Genomic DNA, 18,769 nt, shown 5'->3' on the forward strand with positions numbered 1-18,769 from the left:
TTTAGGAATTAATGTTATCAGGAATTGTGTACATGCCTCCTTTTTCATGTCTTAGGAATAAATGATTTTATTTACAATTTTCTCTTGTGTTCCGAGGTTACGTTTTTGCACCTAAGTCACTCACCTCGTAGCTTTCCTGTTAGCACATCCAACGTGTATCCTTATGTACAGGTTCAGTGATTAGTTTCCCCTTTTATTTTAAAACAAATGCTTTAGATTAAGTCTTATTTTCAGGTGTGTTGCTGGGAGCTAATCTTCTGCACAGTGTTCATGCATGTACTATTTTATTTCAAATGGTTGATTCTCGTGGACAGTGCATGGGAAATACTATTAATTACATCGCATCCCCTAAGAGTGATATCACGACATACGTATTTTTATGAGTTTTTGGTCTGTGATCAAATTAATTTATTTTCCGACTCGGCCAAACGTTTGATTAGTTGTATGGTTAGAGTCGGTGGCGACCCTAATCTTCTCACATTAATTTCACAATCAATAAGCATTTCCATTCCCAATAATAACGTAATAACCCGCAGATGCAGGTTACTTACAACTGTTGTGGAGGAAATATGGGGCTCACAATAGTTGTAGTGCGCAATACCGTAAGCTGCGATGACTGCTGTCTGCACCTCTCGCTGCTGACAAATAAGATAACTCTCGTTCTATCTGGATTGACCTTCGCCAATCACCTCTCCCTACGCCTTGATGAAGCCAAGGATTCCTGTTCGCCCCTAGTCTAACTATTGGCGTGGTACACCAGTCAGATAACAAGGCCACCACGATGCCACTAAAAACTTCGCTTGCAGGCGTTTAGCTATAATTCTGTCCATTCACACCACACAATAAGTGTGTCAGCCAACATAGTGAACAACACTTAATCACAAGGACTCAATATAGAGAGTCGCCCTTCAATTTGCTCTCGACAGAGGTGCTCTCCCAGTGAAGTACTGAGGAGAGACTTGTTCCTCACTCCAAGAGCGACAACAGCACGGCGTGTCTCCATGCCAGACGTGAAGGGGTATATCTTTCGGTCTCTTCCATTACTCCTTCAGCTCAAGGCGTCAGAAATATCGTCTGCCAATCGGCATTGCTCTTCTGAAACAGTAGAATGACGTTTCATTTAAGGCGACCAATCCGGAAACCTGTAGCATTGGCGTTTGGCGTTTGCTGTCTCCCTGTGAAAGTCTCTGAAACTGCGTGCTATGTGTAAAGAATGCATAGGCTGGCCGTTCGCACACAATGTAGCGGAATTTTCTTTCAATCCAAACACGTGGTCGTTCCCCCTTTTCACTAGGGCCCATGCTGTCTGCTCCACGGGCGGTCACCAGCCGACAAAGGCTGGGTCGTCTTCTGAAGGGACTGGCCTTCCGGTGTGTGGTCTACCTCTCTCGAACTAAAAGCTCCTGTGACTGTCATGTCTGGAATGTATGTGTGTACGCCAGCCTCGAGTATTTCAACCACGGTGCGCTTACTTGTTATTTGCATATCGTTTACATGAATTCATACAACATTGACTTCATCTTATTGAGTTTGTATTCAATGAAGCGTCTTGATGTGCGGAATATGATTGTGATGGCGGAATATGTAAGCAATGAAGGTCAGGAGACAACGATGTTGTCACTGGCAGGAATGCGGATCGCAGATCAGAAGTCCCCTCCGCTGCCGGACAGCTGTGGGTTTGTAGCAGTGGACTACAAGTTGGCGGAAGCTTGTATATGACTGTTGAGTTCCCCACAGCGTTCTGTAAATTAATAAAAACGGTCTTTCATCGGTATTCCTAATGCAGATTGAATGGCCTAACTGTGAGAATGAGCTTCACCGGGGGGGGGGGGGGGGGGGGGGCAGAGGTTTCGTAGTAGGCGATGAAGTAGCACCATTCCCTCCCCCCCCCCCCTCCCCCCCACCCCTGTCCACCTCGGGTGACCAACTCTCCCGTATTTCACGGGATCTCCCGTATTCAGAGACATTTTATCATATCTCCCGACTCCCGTATTTTCAGGTTCAGTGGCCGTTTATCTCCCGTTTTTAACTTTATTTTTCTTATCACGCACCGGTATGTAAAATATTTTTCAATCATTTAAATTTTGCACGCACTGTCAGGATTCGTACGTAGACAGCAGAGACAACTGATTCTATATCGACCTTCGACCATAGATGTCGACATTATATCTATCGAATATCTTTGGAATGATCGACCGACGCCTGGGCATTAGATATGACTTTGTTTCTATGCCAGTGCTTACTGTCAATCGTCGTTAACTTGTTCAAGATTTTATGATGGGCAGGGAAGACGAAGCTAAAACGCCACCAAAAAATAAAACAAAGTATATGTGTACATATCTTACGAAATGGGAAGCTTTATATTCCTGGATTGGACCAGCACGGTCAAATGCTTATAAAGCAACTGCTCAAATTGCAAACGGGAGTTTAGCATGGTGGCAAGAACGATTGTTTACAGCACATGAATACTTCAGGTACGGTAATAAATTATTAACATATATATATATATATATAATCTCTTATTGAGTATCTTACTGTTCAGTGCGTAGTAGTTAGTAATCCGCAATTTTCTGAGTTAACATCTTGTATTTGCTTGGCAAATGATGTAAGTACTTCATCCAAAATAACTACCCTCTTCATCCCTCCTCACCTGAGCAAAGGCTTAACAAACAAAGATGTGAAAACCATTGCTGGTGAACTTTCATTAGTCTACCACACAGTGCAACACAATCTAAGCTATAGGAGCTTAGACTGTGCTACCAAACTTTCGAAAAACGTGTTCAGTGAATCTAATGCGTGAAAGAAAATATCTTGCGGGCGAACTACAGCTGAAACGATGATAATGAATTTATTGACCCCAAGTAGTATGAACGAGTTTCTGGAAGTTTTAAATGACCCCAAGAAGTGTTTCATGGTCTTTTCTTTAGCAACAGATGCCTCCAGTCACCTAAACACGAAAATGTTTCCAATTGTCATACGATATTTTGACCCTTTTAGCGGAATTCAAAACAAATTACTGGATTTCGTAGAACAGGCAGGTGAAAGTGCAATTGATGTCCATAGGTTGTTAAAAAACAGTCCACGCATACAGTGTTGACCGAATGTCCTTTGGTTTTCTAAGCCTGTCAGCGCTCTCGTCTGCTAAACTGTTTAACTTCGTGGTTTCAGAGTGTTCCTTTATGTGAACTCAGCAACCTGAAAGGTATGCTTATGACATCTCTAAGTGAAATTACTATATTTAGCTTCATTACAGTAGAGCACGTACTGTCTGTTCAGGACTGTGTCGAAATGGTCAATCAGTTGTTCTTGGGTTCCTTATCGCAATGTCTGATGAAATCTGCTCGTACCTTATTTGTATTTTTGGCCTCTCACGTTGACTTTCAGTTGCAACACTGTTACACAGCTGGCAGATGCGACCCACTTAGCCATTTCTGTCGGTTCGTAACAAAATTTTATTTATGCACTAATTACCATTCTTGTGTGCAAAAGCCGGCTGGTGTGGCCGAGCGGTTCTAGGCGCTTCAGTCTGGAACCGCGCGATCGCTACGGTCGCAGGCTCGAATGCTACCTTGGGCATGGATGTGTGTGATGTCCTTAAGTTAGTTAGGTTTAAGTAGTTCTAAGTTCTAGGGGACTGATGACCTCGGATGTTAAGCCCCATAGTGCTCAGAGCCATATGAACCATTTTTGTGTGCAAAATGCCTCCAACAGTATTAAATTATACTTAAAACTCCCTAAAACGGGTTAAACAGGACTTACACAGAAAAAGTAGTGGCTAAATAAGACTTTTTGCTACAAAAGAGGACTTTACATAGAATTTCTGATTTAAAAGTAATGAAAAAATTTGGGAATTTGCACATTTTAAGAAAAGACATTATTAATAGCTTACACTTTATCCGGAAATCCAGCATTTGTGTGGCATAATTTCGCTTGTCCTTAAAACTCGATAACGTGTCAGACCGCTATTGCCTCGTTGATACTTGAGTCTACTTATTTTTGTAAATCGGAAGGTATGAGAAACAAGGCCCGCACTGAGATCGACATTGTGTATGATGCATTGTCGCCGCGTGAATACGTCCACCCCTCCCTTCGTTGGGACAGACCCACCCAGCCCTAACTTAAATGCCATCCGACAATAGAGAGGCTTATGTAAGAAATTAATCTGTAACACATGGGTCTGTTTATTTTCGTATGTACGAAGTAAAGTCGCTTTATATGTTGACTCTCATTGAGTAGATCGCGTCAAGAATAAGTTTATCATCATCAGAAATTAGTCTTTTACAGCTTTGTATTGGGGAAGTCTCAGATTTAATAACTGATGTCCGATTAATTTTTTCCAAGCCTGCCAAAAATAAATAACTATACCTTTTTATCATTCATTTCATCTTAGTCTTCATGCTACTCTTCTCCCCTCAGTTTTCCAAATCGAAATTTATAAGAGGCGACCGGAATATTTCCGTTTGAGAGCGTTGCTGCAGTGTATACGCAACGTACCGCGACTCCGATGCAGGTATACAGGGTGGTCCATTGATAGTGACCGGGCCAAATATCTCGCGAAATAAGCATCAAACAAAGAAACTACAAAGAACGAAACTCGTCTAGCTTGAAGGGGGAAACCAGATGGCGCTATGATAGGCCCCCAAGATGGCGCTGCCATACGTCAAACGGATAACAATTGCGTATTTTTAAAATAGGAACCCCGATGTTTTGTAACATATTCGTGTAGTACGTAAAGAAATATGAATGTTTTAGTTGGACCAATTTTTTCGCTTTGTGATAGATGGCGCTGTAATAGTCACAAACGTATAAGTACGTGGTATCACGTAACATTCCGCCAGTGCGGACGGTATTTGCTTCGTGATACATTACCCGTGTTAAAATGGACCGTTTACCAATTGCGGAAAAGGTCGATATCGTGTTGATGTATGGCTGTTGTGATCAAAATGCCCAATGGGAGTGTGCTATGTATGCTGCTCGGTATCCTGAACGACATCATTCAAGTGTCCGGACCGTTCGCCGGATAGTTACGTTATTTAAGGAAATAGGAAGTGTTCAGCCACATGTGAAACGTCAACCACGACCTGCAACAAATGATAATGCCCAAGTAGACGTTTTAGGTGCTGTCGCGGCTAATCCGCACATCAGTAGCAGACAGATTGCGCGAGAATCGGGAATCTCAAAAACGTCGGTGTCGAGAATGCTATATCAATATCGATTGCACCCGTACCATATTTCTATGCACCAGGAATTGCATGGCAACGACTTTGAACGTAGAGTACAGTTCTGCCACTGGGCACAAGAGAAATTACGGGACGATGACAGATTTTTTGCACGCGTTCTATTTAGCGACGACAGCTGTAACGTAAACCGGCATAATATGCACTATTGGGCAACGGAAAATCCACTATGGCTGCGACAAGTGAAAAATCAGAGACCTTGGCGGGTTAATGTATGATGCAACATTGTGGGAGGAAGGATAATTGGCCCCCATTTTATCGATGGCAATCTAAATGGTGCAATGTATGCTGATTCCCTACGTAGTGTTCTACCGATGTTACTACAAGATGTTTCACTGCATGACAGAATGGCGATGTACTTCGAACATGATGGATGTCCGGGACGTATCTTGCGTGCGGTTGAAGCGGTATTGAATAGCATATTTGATGACAGGTGGATTGGTCGTCGAAGCACCATACCATGGCCGGCACGTTCACCGGATCTGTCGTCCCCGGATTTCTTTCTGTGGGGAAAGTTGTAGGACATTTGCTATCGTGATCCACCGACAACGTCTGACAACATGCGTCAAGCGCATTGTCAATGCATGTGCGAACATTACGGGAAGCGAACTACTAGGTGTTGAGAGGAATATCGTTACACGCATTGCCAAATGCATTGACGTTGACGGACATCATTTTGAGCATTTATTGCATTAATGTGGTATTTACAGGTAATCACGCTGTAACACTATGAGTTCTCAGAAATGATAAGTTCACAAAGGTACATGTATCACATTGGAACAACTGAAATAAAATATTCAAACGTATCTACGTTCTGTATTTTAATTTAGAAAACCTACCTGTTACCAACTGTTCGTATAAAATTGTGAGCCATATGTTTGTGACTATTATAGCGCCATCTACCACAAAGCGAAAAAAGTGGTCCAACTAAAACATTCATATTTCTTTACGTACTACACGAATATGTAATAAAAATGGGGGTTCGTATTTAAAAATAGCGCAGTTGATATCCATTTGACCTATGGCAGCTCCATCTAGCGGGCCAACCATAGCGCCATCTGGTTTCCCCCTTCAAGCTAGAAAGTTTCGTTCTTTGTAGTTTTTTCGTTTGACGCTTATTTCGTGAGACATTTGGCCCGGTCACGATCAATGGACCACCCTGTATAAGCACCATCTCCTACGTATGCTGTTAGTGTGGCATTCGTATATGTACTATGTGCGTGCGGTAAATGTGGAAACGTGAAGAATGGCGATATTATTACTAGATTCCTCCAAACAGGACCAACGTGCTATTACTATTTTCTTGATTGTGGAAGGCCGAACACCAGTAGACATCCATCGGACTTAAAATGTTGTGTGGGCAGCTTATCAGTCTGAAACCATCGTAGTGGAATGCTGTGCCACGTATCGTGGTGTTTACGATTCGACACAAAGTGCCGGTCGGTCTAGGATGCTGCCCGCATACGTTACGGAAAACCACAAGCGGGCGGTTGATGATGCGACTGGGACGGACGGGCGCATGGTAAGTCGTGCGCTAGCAAAGGATGTCGACATCAGCTTCGGTGGCGTGCAACACATTATTCGGCAGCAGTTAAGGCTACCACAAGGTCTGCAGCCTATTCATATCAAGGGTAGAATCCCGAACAAAAAGCAAACCAGGTGGCTGTTGGCCTGAAGCACCCGATGCGACCGAATGTTGAAGGCAACACATTCTCTGAGCCCATTGCGTCAGGCGATGAAAGCTGATGCCACCACTAACAATCAGGCTCGAAAGCGTTGAAGATACGTTGTTGTCATCCAACGTCACTTCATCCCAAGCAGTTCAAGAGCCAGCCATCTGTTCAACCCGTTATTTAATCAGCATAGGGCATTGATTATTGATTTTAAGGAACGTGGTGTCTCACTGGGTAACGGTACTGCGCAATGCTGGAGAAGTTTCGCCGTATAAGTAAGGCGAAACACTCGGGAAAACTGCTGCAAGGGGTGCTGCTGCTTCATGGTAACGCACGTCCCACATCGAAAACTGTCGTAACGTAGAAGTTACGCCAACTCAAGTGGAAGATACTCGAGTACCTGACCTGTAGAGCTGATCTCATCCCATTGGATTACCACGCCATCACTCTCTTAAAATGAGACCTTGAGAAGTCAACGATTCCTGTCGGACGAGGATGTATAGCAGGTAATTATGGACTTCAAGCGGCAGAACACGTTGTTTTATCTAACTACGAGGGTCACTCCAAAATAAATGAACATTTTTTTTAAATACATCTTTTATTCTACATGCCTGAAAGTTTTACAGTGTGTAGATACATCCTTTAGGAACAATATTTTCATTTCTCCACATAATTTCCATCCCTCTCAACTGCCTTACGCCATCTTGGAACCAGCGCCTGTATACAAGTACGGTAAAATTCTGGATCAACATGTTGGAGCCACTGTTTGGCAGCGTGCACAAGGGAGTCATCATCTTCAAACCTTGTTCCACGAAGAGAGTCTTTCAGTTTCCCAAGGAGATGTCAGTCACATGGAGCAAGTGCAGGACTGTAAGGCGGGTGTTTCATTGTTGTCCATCCGAGTTTTGTGATCGCTTCCATGGTTTATTGACTGACATGTGGCTGTGCATTGTCGTGCAACCGCAAAACGTCCTGCTTTTGCCGATGTGGTCTAACACGGCTCGGTCGAGCTTGAAGTTTCTTCAGTGTCGTCACATATGCCTCAGAATTTATGGTGGTTCCACTTGGCATGATGTCCACAAGCAAGAGTCCTTCGGAATCGAAAAACACCGTAGCCATAACTTTTCCAGCAGAAGGTATGTTTTTGATTTTTTTTTTTTTTCTTGGGTGAATTTGCACGATGCCACTCCACTGATTGCCTCTTCGTCTCTGGTGACAAATGATGGAGCCATGTTTCATCACCTGTCACAATTCTTCCAAGAAACTCATCTCCACCATTCTCGTACTGTTCCAAAAGTTCGCTGCATACCGTTTTTCTTGTTTCTTTGTGAGCCACTGTCAATATCCTGGGAACCCACCTGGCACAAACCTTTTTTAATGCCAACACTTTCAGTATTCTGCAAACACTTGCTTCTCCTATCCCAACGTAGCATGACAATTCGTTCACTGTGATGCGTCTGTCAGCAGTCACCAATTCGTTAACTCTCTGCCCATTGTCTGGAGTGTGTGCAGTACGAGGCCTGCCGCTGCGAGGACAATCCTCAATATTGCTGTGCCCGCTTTCATCATGTAACCTGCTTGCCCACCGACTAACTGTACTGCGATCGACAGCAGCATCTCCATACACCTTTTTCAACCTCTTGTGGATGTTCCCCACTGCCTCGTTTTCATAGCACAGGAATTCTATGACAGCACGTTGCTTCTTACGAAAGTCAAGTGTAGCAACCATCTTGAAGACATGCTGTGACGGCGCCACTCACGGGAACAGGTTGAACTAAGTTTGAAAACAAGCGTGAAGGATTTATCTACACACTGTATAACTTTCACACATGCAGAATGAAAACTGTATTTTTACAAAAATAGTGTGCATTTCTTTTGGAGTGATCCTCGTATTATCCTAAACCTGGTGCGTCGGTGGGATGGTTTCCTCAATGCTTGCGGTGGTTTTGCCTGAGTGGCATAACGATTCTGGACTGTACGGCCTTTGAGCACAAACTTTTTGATCGTCCTTCATAAAATTAGATAACTGACTTGCATACGTGATACGACTGAAGCAGACATTTTACATGACTACGATATTTTTTTTTTTAGTTACTGCCATCTTCTTAGAATTCCCGGCGGGGTCAGGGATTTTCTCTGCCTTGTGATGACTGGGTGTTGTCCTTAGGTTTGTTAGGTTTAAGTAGTTCTAAGTCCTAGGGGACTGATGACCATAGCTGTTAAGTCCCATAGTGCTCAGAGCCATTTGAACCATCTTCTTAGTTTTCGTTTGTTTGGGTAATTTGTTCTAAAAAGTCACATTTTCTTCAACACAAAGTTTCCACAGCTCACATTACGCGCACCATTAGGAAGAAGAACACTGTTGCAGAAACAACGAAACAAATATGCCAAATTTAAACAGACGCAAAATCCCCAACATTGGCGATCTTTTACAGAAGCTCGAAATTTAGCGCGGACTTCAATGCGAGATGCTTATAACAGTTTCCACAACGAAACTTTGTCTCGAAACCTGGTGGAAAATTCAAAGAAATTCTGGTCGTATGTGAAGTATGTTAGCGGCAAGAAACAATCAGTGCCTTCTCTGCGCGATAGCAATGAGATACCATCGAAGACAGTGCTGCCAGAGCAGAGTTACTAAACACAGCCTTCCGAAATGCCTTCACAAAAGAAGACGAAGTAAATATTCCAGAATTCGAATCGAGAACAGCTGCCTACATGAGTAACGCTAAAGTAAGTATCCTCGGAGTAGTGAAGCAACATAAATCACTTAATAAAAGCAAGTCTTCTGGTCCAGACTGTGTACCAAATAGGTTGCTTTCGAAGTATGCTGATGCATTAGCTCCATACTTAACAATCATATACAACCGCTCTCTCGACGAAAGATCCGTACCCAAAGACTGGAAAGCTGCACAGGTCACACCAATATTCAAGAAAGGTAGTAGGAGTAAGCCACGAAATTACAGGCCCATATCGTTAACGTCGATATGCAGCAGGATTTTGGAACATATATTGTGTTCGAACATCATGAGTTACCTCCAAGAAAACGGTCTATTGACACACAGTCAACATGGGTTTAGAAAACACCGTTCCTGTGAAACACAACTAGCTCTTTATTCACATGAAGTGCTGAGTGCTATTGACAAGGGATTTCAGATCGATTCCGTATTTCTGGATTTCCGGAAGGCTTTTGACACTGTACCACACAAGCGGCTCGTAGTGAAATTGCGCGCTTATGGAATATCTTCTCAGTTATGTGACTGGATTTTTGATTTCCTGTCAGGAATTGATGGAAAGTCATCGAGTAAAACAGAAGTGATTTCTGGCGTTCCCCAAGGTCGTGTTATAGGCCCTTTGCTGTTCCTTATCTATATAAACGATTTGGGAGACAATCTGAGCAGCCGTCTTCGGTTGTTTGCAGATGACGCTGTCGTTTATCGACTAATAAAGTCATCAGAAGATTAAAGTAACTGCTAAACGATTTAGAAAAGATATCTGAATGGTGCGAAAAGTGGCAGTTGACCCTAAATAACGAAAAGTGTGAGGTCATCCATATGAGTGCTAAAAGGAACTCGTTAAACTTCGGTTACACAATAAATCAGTCTAATCTAAAAGCCGTAAATTCAACTAAATACTTAGGTATTACAATTTCGAACAAATTGCTTGGAAGGAACACATAGAAAATGTTGTGGGGGAGGCTAACCAAAGACTGCGTTTTATTGGCAGACACTTAGAAAATGTAACAGACCTACTAAGGAAACTGTCTACACTACGCTTGTCCGTCCTCTTTTAGAATACTGCTCCGTGGTGTGGGATCCTTACCAGATAGGACTGACGGAGTACATCGAAAAAGTTCAAAGAAAGGCAGCAAGTTTTGTATTATCTCGAAATATGGGAGAGAGTGTCATAGAAATGATACAGGATTTGGGCTGGACATCATTAAAAGAAAGGCGTTTTTCGTTGCGACGGAATCTTCTCACGAAATTCCAATCACCAACTTTCTCCTCCGAATGCGAAAATATTTTGTTGACACCGACCTACATAGGGAGGAACGATCACCACAATAAAATAAGGGAAATCAGAGCTCTTACGGAAAGATATAGGTGTTCATTCTTTCCGAGCGCTATTGGAGATTGGAATAATAGAGAATTGTGAAGGTGGTTCGATGAACCCTCTGCCAGGCACTTAAATGTGATTTGCAGAGTGTCCATGTTGATGTAGATGTAGAACAAGCAACAGACTGAACCAATAATTTCTTCTTTTACAAATGTTGCAGTGGACAACTTTCGTGTAGACATGTGGTAGGATTTAGTGTCGGCTAATATGCCATGGAACGTGCTAAGGAACACAACTTTGTAAGAGCTTTCTGCAATATACCAGGAAAGTCGAACTGCAAAAATTATTTGAAACAGATGTGTGAAAAGGCTATTGCTGGTATTTAAAACGGACATTTGTGACCACTGCATTTGGCTTTCAGTCGACGAGGTTACTGACGTCTATGGCTGAACTTTCTCAGTCTGCAAAAATGTACTGGGAGACAGTAGAAAAAGTTTCACATTACACAGCTTAGAAATGTGGTTCTTTGTGTAATGCAATTCCAAAATGAAGTATGATTGTAGCGTTTGGCCTCGGACTGTGGTCATACTCAAGTACGCATCGCAACGGTGTGTTTTTATGTGAGTGACATATGTAAGGTATTTTTCGGTAGAAGATGATCCATTACAGTACTACTAAAGAGAAAATGGTTGTACCACCGGTAAATATCTCGAATGTTTATGAATTTTTTCGAGTTTCGATACAGAAAATAGTTTGTTGTTCATTTTTCATAAAGAACTAGAGTGACAGTGTTAAAAATATGATAAAATTTTTCTATGTTGATACTGGAGTTCATTACATTTTAATTAGATGACTCCTAAAAGGCAAAAATATTTTCCAAGAAGATGGAGTGCTAAAATCAGTTTCACAAAAACCTAATAATCCGGGCGCTAGTCATTAGCAATATTCGCTTCTTAGCATCGGTCCCAGGGCAGGCTCACAACAATGAAAATATCGCACGAAGTGACGCTGCCGTTGCTTAGCAATTGTCTGCTTTGAGAGGTGAAGCTATTCGGACGTGTGTCGGTGTTGAGAGGAATATAGTGATTAAAAAGTTTGCTGCAGATCTCCGCAAATAGAAGTTAAATAAAACTGTGGAAGAAGGTTAACTGTTGAAGAAAAGCAGACTTGTGTCGAAAAACTATGGAGGTAAGTGGCCAATCCAAATCCAGCCATCATAACACGTCCACGCTGAAATTTTATGCTGTAGGCAAAAACTTCAAAAGCTGGTACTGCTGAATGGTGAATGTCCTAAACAGAATAAGATACAGTACGAATCCGAGCAACACCAAAAACATTACGGAGGATTTTCACGGCTACTTTTTGAGTATTTTGGTGTGGGAAGCTCGAGAGAATGGTGCATCACTCTGCTTCGACAGCTATGATCCGCAAACCACTTTACGTTGTATGGTGGAGAGTGTTTCAGCATTTTGCACTTGGTATGGGGGAAGATCTCCAGTAAACAAACCATCATAAAGATTCCAATTACTCTGATTTCCGAATCTCTGTTATTTCGTGAGACCTGTATGCGAGAAGTAATATGCTGCCCAACTCTTTTCGATACTTACACTCTTAGAATTTCTACAGTAACCTCTTCGTGGAGCACAACGGCCTCTTGTGCCGTCTGCGACTGGCGTACGTTGAGCGTACCCGTAACGTTCTAGCGCCTACTCAACGATCATTTGACGAAATGCACCGACCTTCATTGAATCTTCTCAATCTTGTCAATTACTCGAACCAGACAAACGCCCCAGACTGATCAGTAATGCTTAAGAATCGGTCTAACAAGATTTTTGTAAAAAACTTCCTGGCAGATTAAAGCTGTGTGCCGGACCGAGCACACAGTTTTAATCCGCCAGGAAGCTTCATATCAGCGCACACTCCGCCGCAGAGTGGAAATCTCATTCTGGAAACATCCCCCAGGCTGTGGCTAAGCCATGTCTCCGCAATATCCTTTCTTTCAGGAGTGCTAGTCCTGCAAGGTTCGCAGGAGAAGTTCTGTAAAGTTTGGTAGGTAGTAGACGAGGTACTGGCAGAAGTAAAGCTGTGAGGGCGGGGTGTGAGTCGTGCTTGGGTAGCTCAGTTGGTAGAGCACTTGCCCCTGAAAGGCAAAGGTCCCGAGTTAGAGTCTCGGCCCGGCACACAGTTTTAATCTGCCAGGAAGTTTCATTTCAGCGCACACTCCGCTGCAGAGTGAAAAATCTCATTCTGGAAGATTTTTGTAACCCACATTTTTCGTGGATGAGTCTTTTTCGTAAGTCTCTTCCAGTGAACCCCAGCCTGGAATCTGCTTTTACTAGAATTAGTTTTATATGATCATTGCATCTTAGATCGCTTCGTACAGTTAATCCCAGATATTTTATCGAAGTTGCTGTTTCCAGGGATAAATCGCCAATAGCGTAATGGAACTGTAACGGATTTCTTCGCCTATTTATACGCAGTGTAATATAAATCACTTAGTTCTTAGGGTGCTGCCAGTCTCTGTACTACTAATCGACTATCCTCAGATATTTCCGCATTTCGCTCACAGTCTTCTGACGTTATGGCCTTCCTATAGCCAACAGACTCGTCTGCATGTAGCCTCAGGGAGCTTCTGACGCTATCCATCGAGTCGTTCAAGATCATTGTTTGCAGAAGACTCTTTTACAGATTTTCTTTCGCAAAAAGGTCGTAATGCGTGAGTATAAAACATGTTCCACAATTCTATAACAAGCTGACATCAGTATTATAGGCCTATAATTATGACATCTACCCGACGACTCCTCTTGAGTAAGGGTATGACCTGCGCTTGTTTTCCAATCGCTTAGCACCCTCAGTTGTTCCAGCGAACTGTGATGAATTGGTACTTGAAGGGGTGCGAGTAATCTGTGTAGAACGTCGCACTATCTCATGAGGCCCGACTGTGTTTCCTCTGATGAGCGATTTAAGCTAATTTCCTATTTCGTGACTACTTGTTTCAAAACAAGCTCTTCGGCATTAGTGCGACGATTGTAAGGAGCAATAGTTATACGATCTTTCGTGCTGAAACTTTTTCGGAAAATCAAATACAGCGAGACGGCCTTCTCTTTATTGCCTTCTATTTATGAGCCAGTATGGCTAAAGCAGCGACAGATTAGAAGATTTCGATTATTTAGTGGAACTTGCGATGAACTCACACTTCTTTGTGGAGTAACTCTTACTGTGGTCTTATCATGAGCCTGTTGAGTTTCACCAAACTGACAAAGCGAGCAACGGATACTTCTTCGCTAAATTACGTGAACCTAGTTTCGTCAGTCCACAGCGTAGATGCAGTAATCGAGAATGCATGCTTCTAAATTTTAACTCCATCTCAGGCCTGTGGATGTTCCTCCAATCAGCTGTAAATATACTTCCGGATGAAATAGGTCTGTTAAATGGTTCATCTGCAACCCTCCGACCTAATGGCATCGTAGATAAATCCTTCGTCATATACGCTACTCAACCAGATCGCCTTATATCCACTGTCAACAAAATTAAATTCTTTTGAGAATCAGGACAGTTCGACTGCGAGCTGTTTTGAATTTGTAATGTAAATGTAGCACTAAAGTAGTAAAACAAGTATTCCAATTAAATAACGATTTTAGTAAAACAAGCATCCCAATTAAATAATGAGTTTTGTCAGTTCGTACCAACCTATTTCTTTGATTACGATTAAGTCTTTTTGTGCTCAGTACACAAGAAGATGGAAGTGAACTAAAATACGTTGTTAGATGCATCTGAAAGGAATTCTAGGAATAAATAATTAAAAAATAATCCCAGTTATTGAACATTTTCACTGTTGCCTCAGATTATCAGAATTTGCTGTTCCATTACTTAGAATCATACATTATGGGGGACAGAACTGAAGTGTTTCGTAGTGACAGCGTTCATACTGAATGTCATTATCAGCTTAGCATTAACATTACCACTCAAGTTTATCGGAGCTTTTTACAAAGGTTTACATGTTCAGTAAAGAATGTAACGTAACTCTCATTAGGCGTTAGAAGGTCAAGACACGGCATCATGAGTGTCCGAGCAATCTCGCCACCAGACGTACGTAATAATTTTGCTCCTTTCCGCAGCATTTTGTACCTGATTACGATTTTGTATCTAATTACGAGATATAAGATGATAATTTAGATTTTAAAAACTTATTTGCATGTGTTTGAAACCACGATCTTCATTGTTCTTATTCGGACACAACGATACATCAGTCACAAGAAAGGTGTAAAATGAATATAATTTATTAAATGTTCTTAAGCCTGATGTGCAAATACACTCCTGGAAATTGAAATAAGAACACCGTGAATTCATTGTCCCAGGAAGGGGAAACTTTATTGACACATTCCTGGGGTCAGATACATCACATGATCACACTGACAGAACCACAGGCACATAGACACAGGCAACAGAGCATGCACAATGTCGGCACTAGTACAGTGTATATCCACCTTTCGCAGCAATGCAGGCTGCTATTCTCCCATGGAGACGATCGTAGAGATGCTGGATGTAGTCCTGTGGAACGGCTTGCCATGCCATTTCCACCTGGCGCCTCAGTTGGACCAGCGTTCGTGCTGGACGTGCAGACCGCGTGAGACGACGCTTCATCCAGTCCCAAACATGCTCAATGGGGGACAGATCCGGAGATCTTGCTGGCCAGGGTAGTTGACTTACACCTTCTAGAGCACGTTGGGTGGCACGGGATACATGCGGACGTGCATTGTCCTGTTGGAACAGCAAGTTCCCTTGCCGGTCTAGGAATGGTAGAACGATGGGTTCGATGACGGTTTGGATGTACCGTGCACTATTCAGTGTCCCCTCGACGATCACCAGTGGTGTGCGGCCAGTGTAGGAGATCGCTCCCCACACCATGATGCCGGGTGTTGGCCCTGTGTGCCTCGGTCGTATGCAGTCCTGATTGTGGCGCTCACCTGCACGGCGCCAAACACGCATACGACCATCATTGGCACCAAGGCAGAAGCGACTCTCATCGCTGAAGACGACACGTCTCCATTCGTCCCTCCATTCACGCCTGTCGCGACACCACTGGAGGCGGGCTGCACGATGTTGGGGCATGAGCGGAAGACGGCCTAACGGTGTGCGGGACCGTAGCCCAGCTTCATGGAGACGGCTGCGAATGGTCCTCGCCGATACCCCAGGAGCAACAGTGTCCCTAATTTGCTGGGAAGTGGCGGTGCGGTCCCCTACGGCACTGCGTAGGATCCTACGGTCTTGGCGTGCATCCGTGCGTCGCTGCGGTCTGGTCCCAGGTCGACGGGCACGTGCACCTTCCGCCGACCACTGGCGACAACATCGATGTACTGTGGAGACCTCACGCCCCACGTGTTGAGCAATTCGGCGGTACGTCCACCCGGCCTCCCGCATGCCCACTATACGCCCTCGCTCAAAGTCCGTCAACTGCACATACGGTTCACGTCCACGCTGTCGCGGCATGCTACCAGTGTTAAAGACTGCGATGGAGCTCCGTATGCCACGGCAAACTGGCTGACACTGACGGCGGCGGTGCACAAATGCTGCGCAGCTAGCGCCATTCGACGGCCAACACCGCGGTTCCTGGTGTGTCCGCTGTGCCGTGCGTGTGACCATTGCTTGTACAGCTCTCTCGCAGTGTCCGGAGCAAGTATGGTGGGTCTGACACACCGGTGTCAATGTGTTCTTTTTTCCATTTCCAGGAGTGTACATTACAAGATGTACGCTGCAAGGTTACCGAATTTCCTGATGCTGCTGCAGCTTGCACATTGTAACATTGATAACTATTTACAATAAACGCAACTAGCAGCTATTTTGCAAAATCATGAGATATTTACTACTGGATTATTTACTGAAATTTATCGCTAATGCAGTGAAGGAAACTGTTTAGCGTTGTTGATCATGGGAAACGTTCATTAGTTGATGGAGACAACCTAAACCCAGGAAAGACGGATGGGTATGGATGTTAGCTGTGGCCAATTTACTCTATGACGCATTGTTAATACTAATTACTCTTCATCTCTAAACAAAAATTGAATGATTTTAGTAAGCTCAAAGAAGGAAGTTAGATGATGTACACTTGATTACTTGGACGAAAACTACCGATTAAGGCTCCAAAAATTTACCACCTGATTTTCAGAGCTATGTTGGAGCTTAGCCTATGATGTGAAGCTTTAGATAAGAGACGAGTTAACTTGGTTTTGACGTCTCGTCAACTTTCGGATTGGGCAAAGAAGAGCCAGGTGAACAAATCCTATTTTTTTTAAGTAGATAGAGGAAATGAATTAAATTTCAAAAGAGACCGCTGATTGACGGTGTGAGTAGTTCGAGACGTATGAAACTCCAGTGTCTTAGCCACTCCTCCAACACATCCTGCTCTTCCTTTTCGTGCATAGTACTAAACATACGTCGTCGCTCGTTAAGAAAACGGATCTGGGCAACCGGGCACGTTAGATACGTTTGTCACACCTGTCCCCTTTTATCTTTTGAGGTCGTTAATCTGATGAAATCGCTGGTTGTGCTCTTATGCCAGGTGATTCAAAAAGAAAAAAATAGATTTCAGTTGTTTATTACACATTGCGCATGTCACTGGATAGAGGAAGTTTCAAAGTTTTGAGCAACATGGCTACTGCAACAGAAGAGAAATCATTTTGTGTGTTGAAATTTGGGTGAAGTCAGTCCATTGTTCACGTCCAACGTGCATTTCGCCGCCGATACAGCAAGAAGCCACCTCTGCACATGCAGATTTATGACTGGTATACAAAATCCTTGAAAGTTGGTTGCATACGCACAGGGAAGGGCACTGGTCGGCTACGCGCGTGTGATGAAAAGGTCGAGCGTATTCGAGATGTGCTCACACAGAGCCCCCGGAAGTCCACAAGACGGGCAGGTCAAAAATTTAAAGTTCCTCAAACAACGCTGTGGCGTGTTCTGAAACGACGTCTGCATTTGAAGCTTTACAAGTTGCAGTTGCTGCAGCAATTGTGTCCCGGCGACCAAAACAGAAGGTACAAATTTTACATTTCATTTCTCCAGAATATGGCAGAGGACACTTTTCCCGAAAGACTCAACTCTACAGACGAATCGATGTTTCATCTGTCTGGTAAAGTAATGTAACAATTTGGGGATCGCAAAATCCTATCGTCGTCTTCGAACACCGACAATGAACGCGTTTTGTTCCGTTTCTGTTCGGAGAATTTATAAACATTTCCTTAACGCGGAGGAAACTGTGACAGCAATGTCATCCTGAACATGATGCAAAATCGGTAGTTTCCTCAACTTCACGAAGATTCGAATGACCACATTTTTTATGCATCACGGTGCCCGCGTCACTTTCACCTTAAGCTGCAGCGTCTTTTTAAGAACGCCATCCTACAACGCTGGACAGGAACAGTTGAATAACAAGATCTTGTTCATTGCTTTTGGCCTCCCAGGTCACCAGACCGCACACCTTGAGATTCGTTTCTCTGGGGGTGCATAAAAGAAAGAGTCTTCGTCCTAGCTATGGCAACTACTCGACAACAACTGATAAACTGTTGAAGCTGTCTCTTCAGTAAACACTGACTTGTTGATTCGTGTGTGGAATGAAATGAACTACAATTTTGATATTTCTCGAGCAACGCATGGCGCTCATGTTGAGTGTATGGCATAGCGTCGGTGCGAACATAAAACTTTCAACCTTCCTCTATCCAGTGACGTGCATAAAGTGTTCTGTCCTTCATAGTTTGTCTGTAATAAACAACTGAAATCTGTTGTTTCTTTTGCCGGACATGGTGGCCG

The 18,769-nt window shown here is 43.4% G+C and overlaps 1 non-coding gene across 1 annotated transcript; it reads left to right on the plus strand.

The window, feature by feature from the left end:
• The first annotated feature begins 13,069 nt into the window (after positions 1-13,069).
• Trnas-uga (transfer RNA serine (anticodon UGA)) lies at positions 13,070-13,144 on the plus strand. Its single transcript has one exon. It is a non-coding gene; the product is annotated as a tRNA-Ser (tRNA).
• The last annotated feature ends 5,625 nt before the right edge of the window (positions 13,145-18,769 follow it).

Source organism: Schistocerca serialis, chromosome 8 (genome assembly GCF_023864345.2).
Source record: "Schistocerca serialis cubense isolate TAMUIC-IGC-003099 chromosome 8, iqSchSeri2.2, whole genome shotgun sequence".
Classification (NCBI taxonomy): domain Eukaryota; kingdom Metazoa; phylum Arthropoda; class Insecta; order Orthoptera; family Acrididae; genus Schistocerca; species Schistocerca serialis.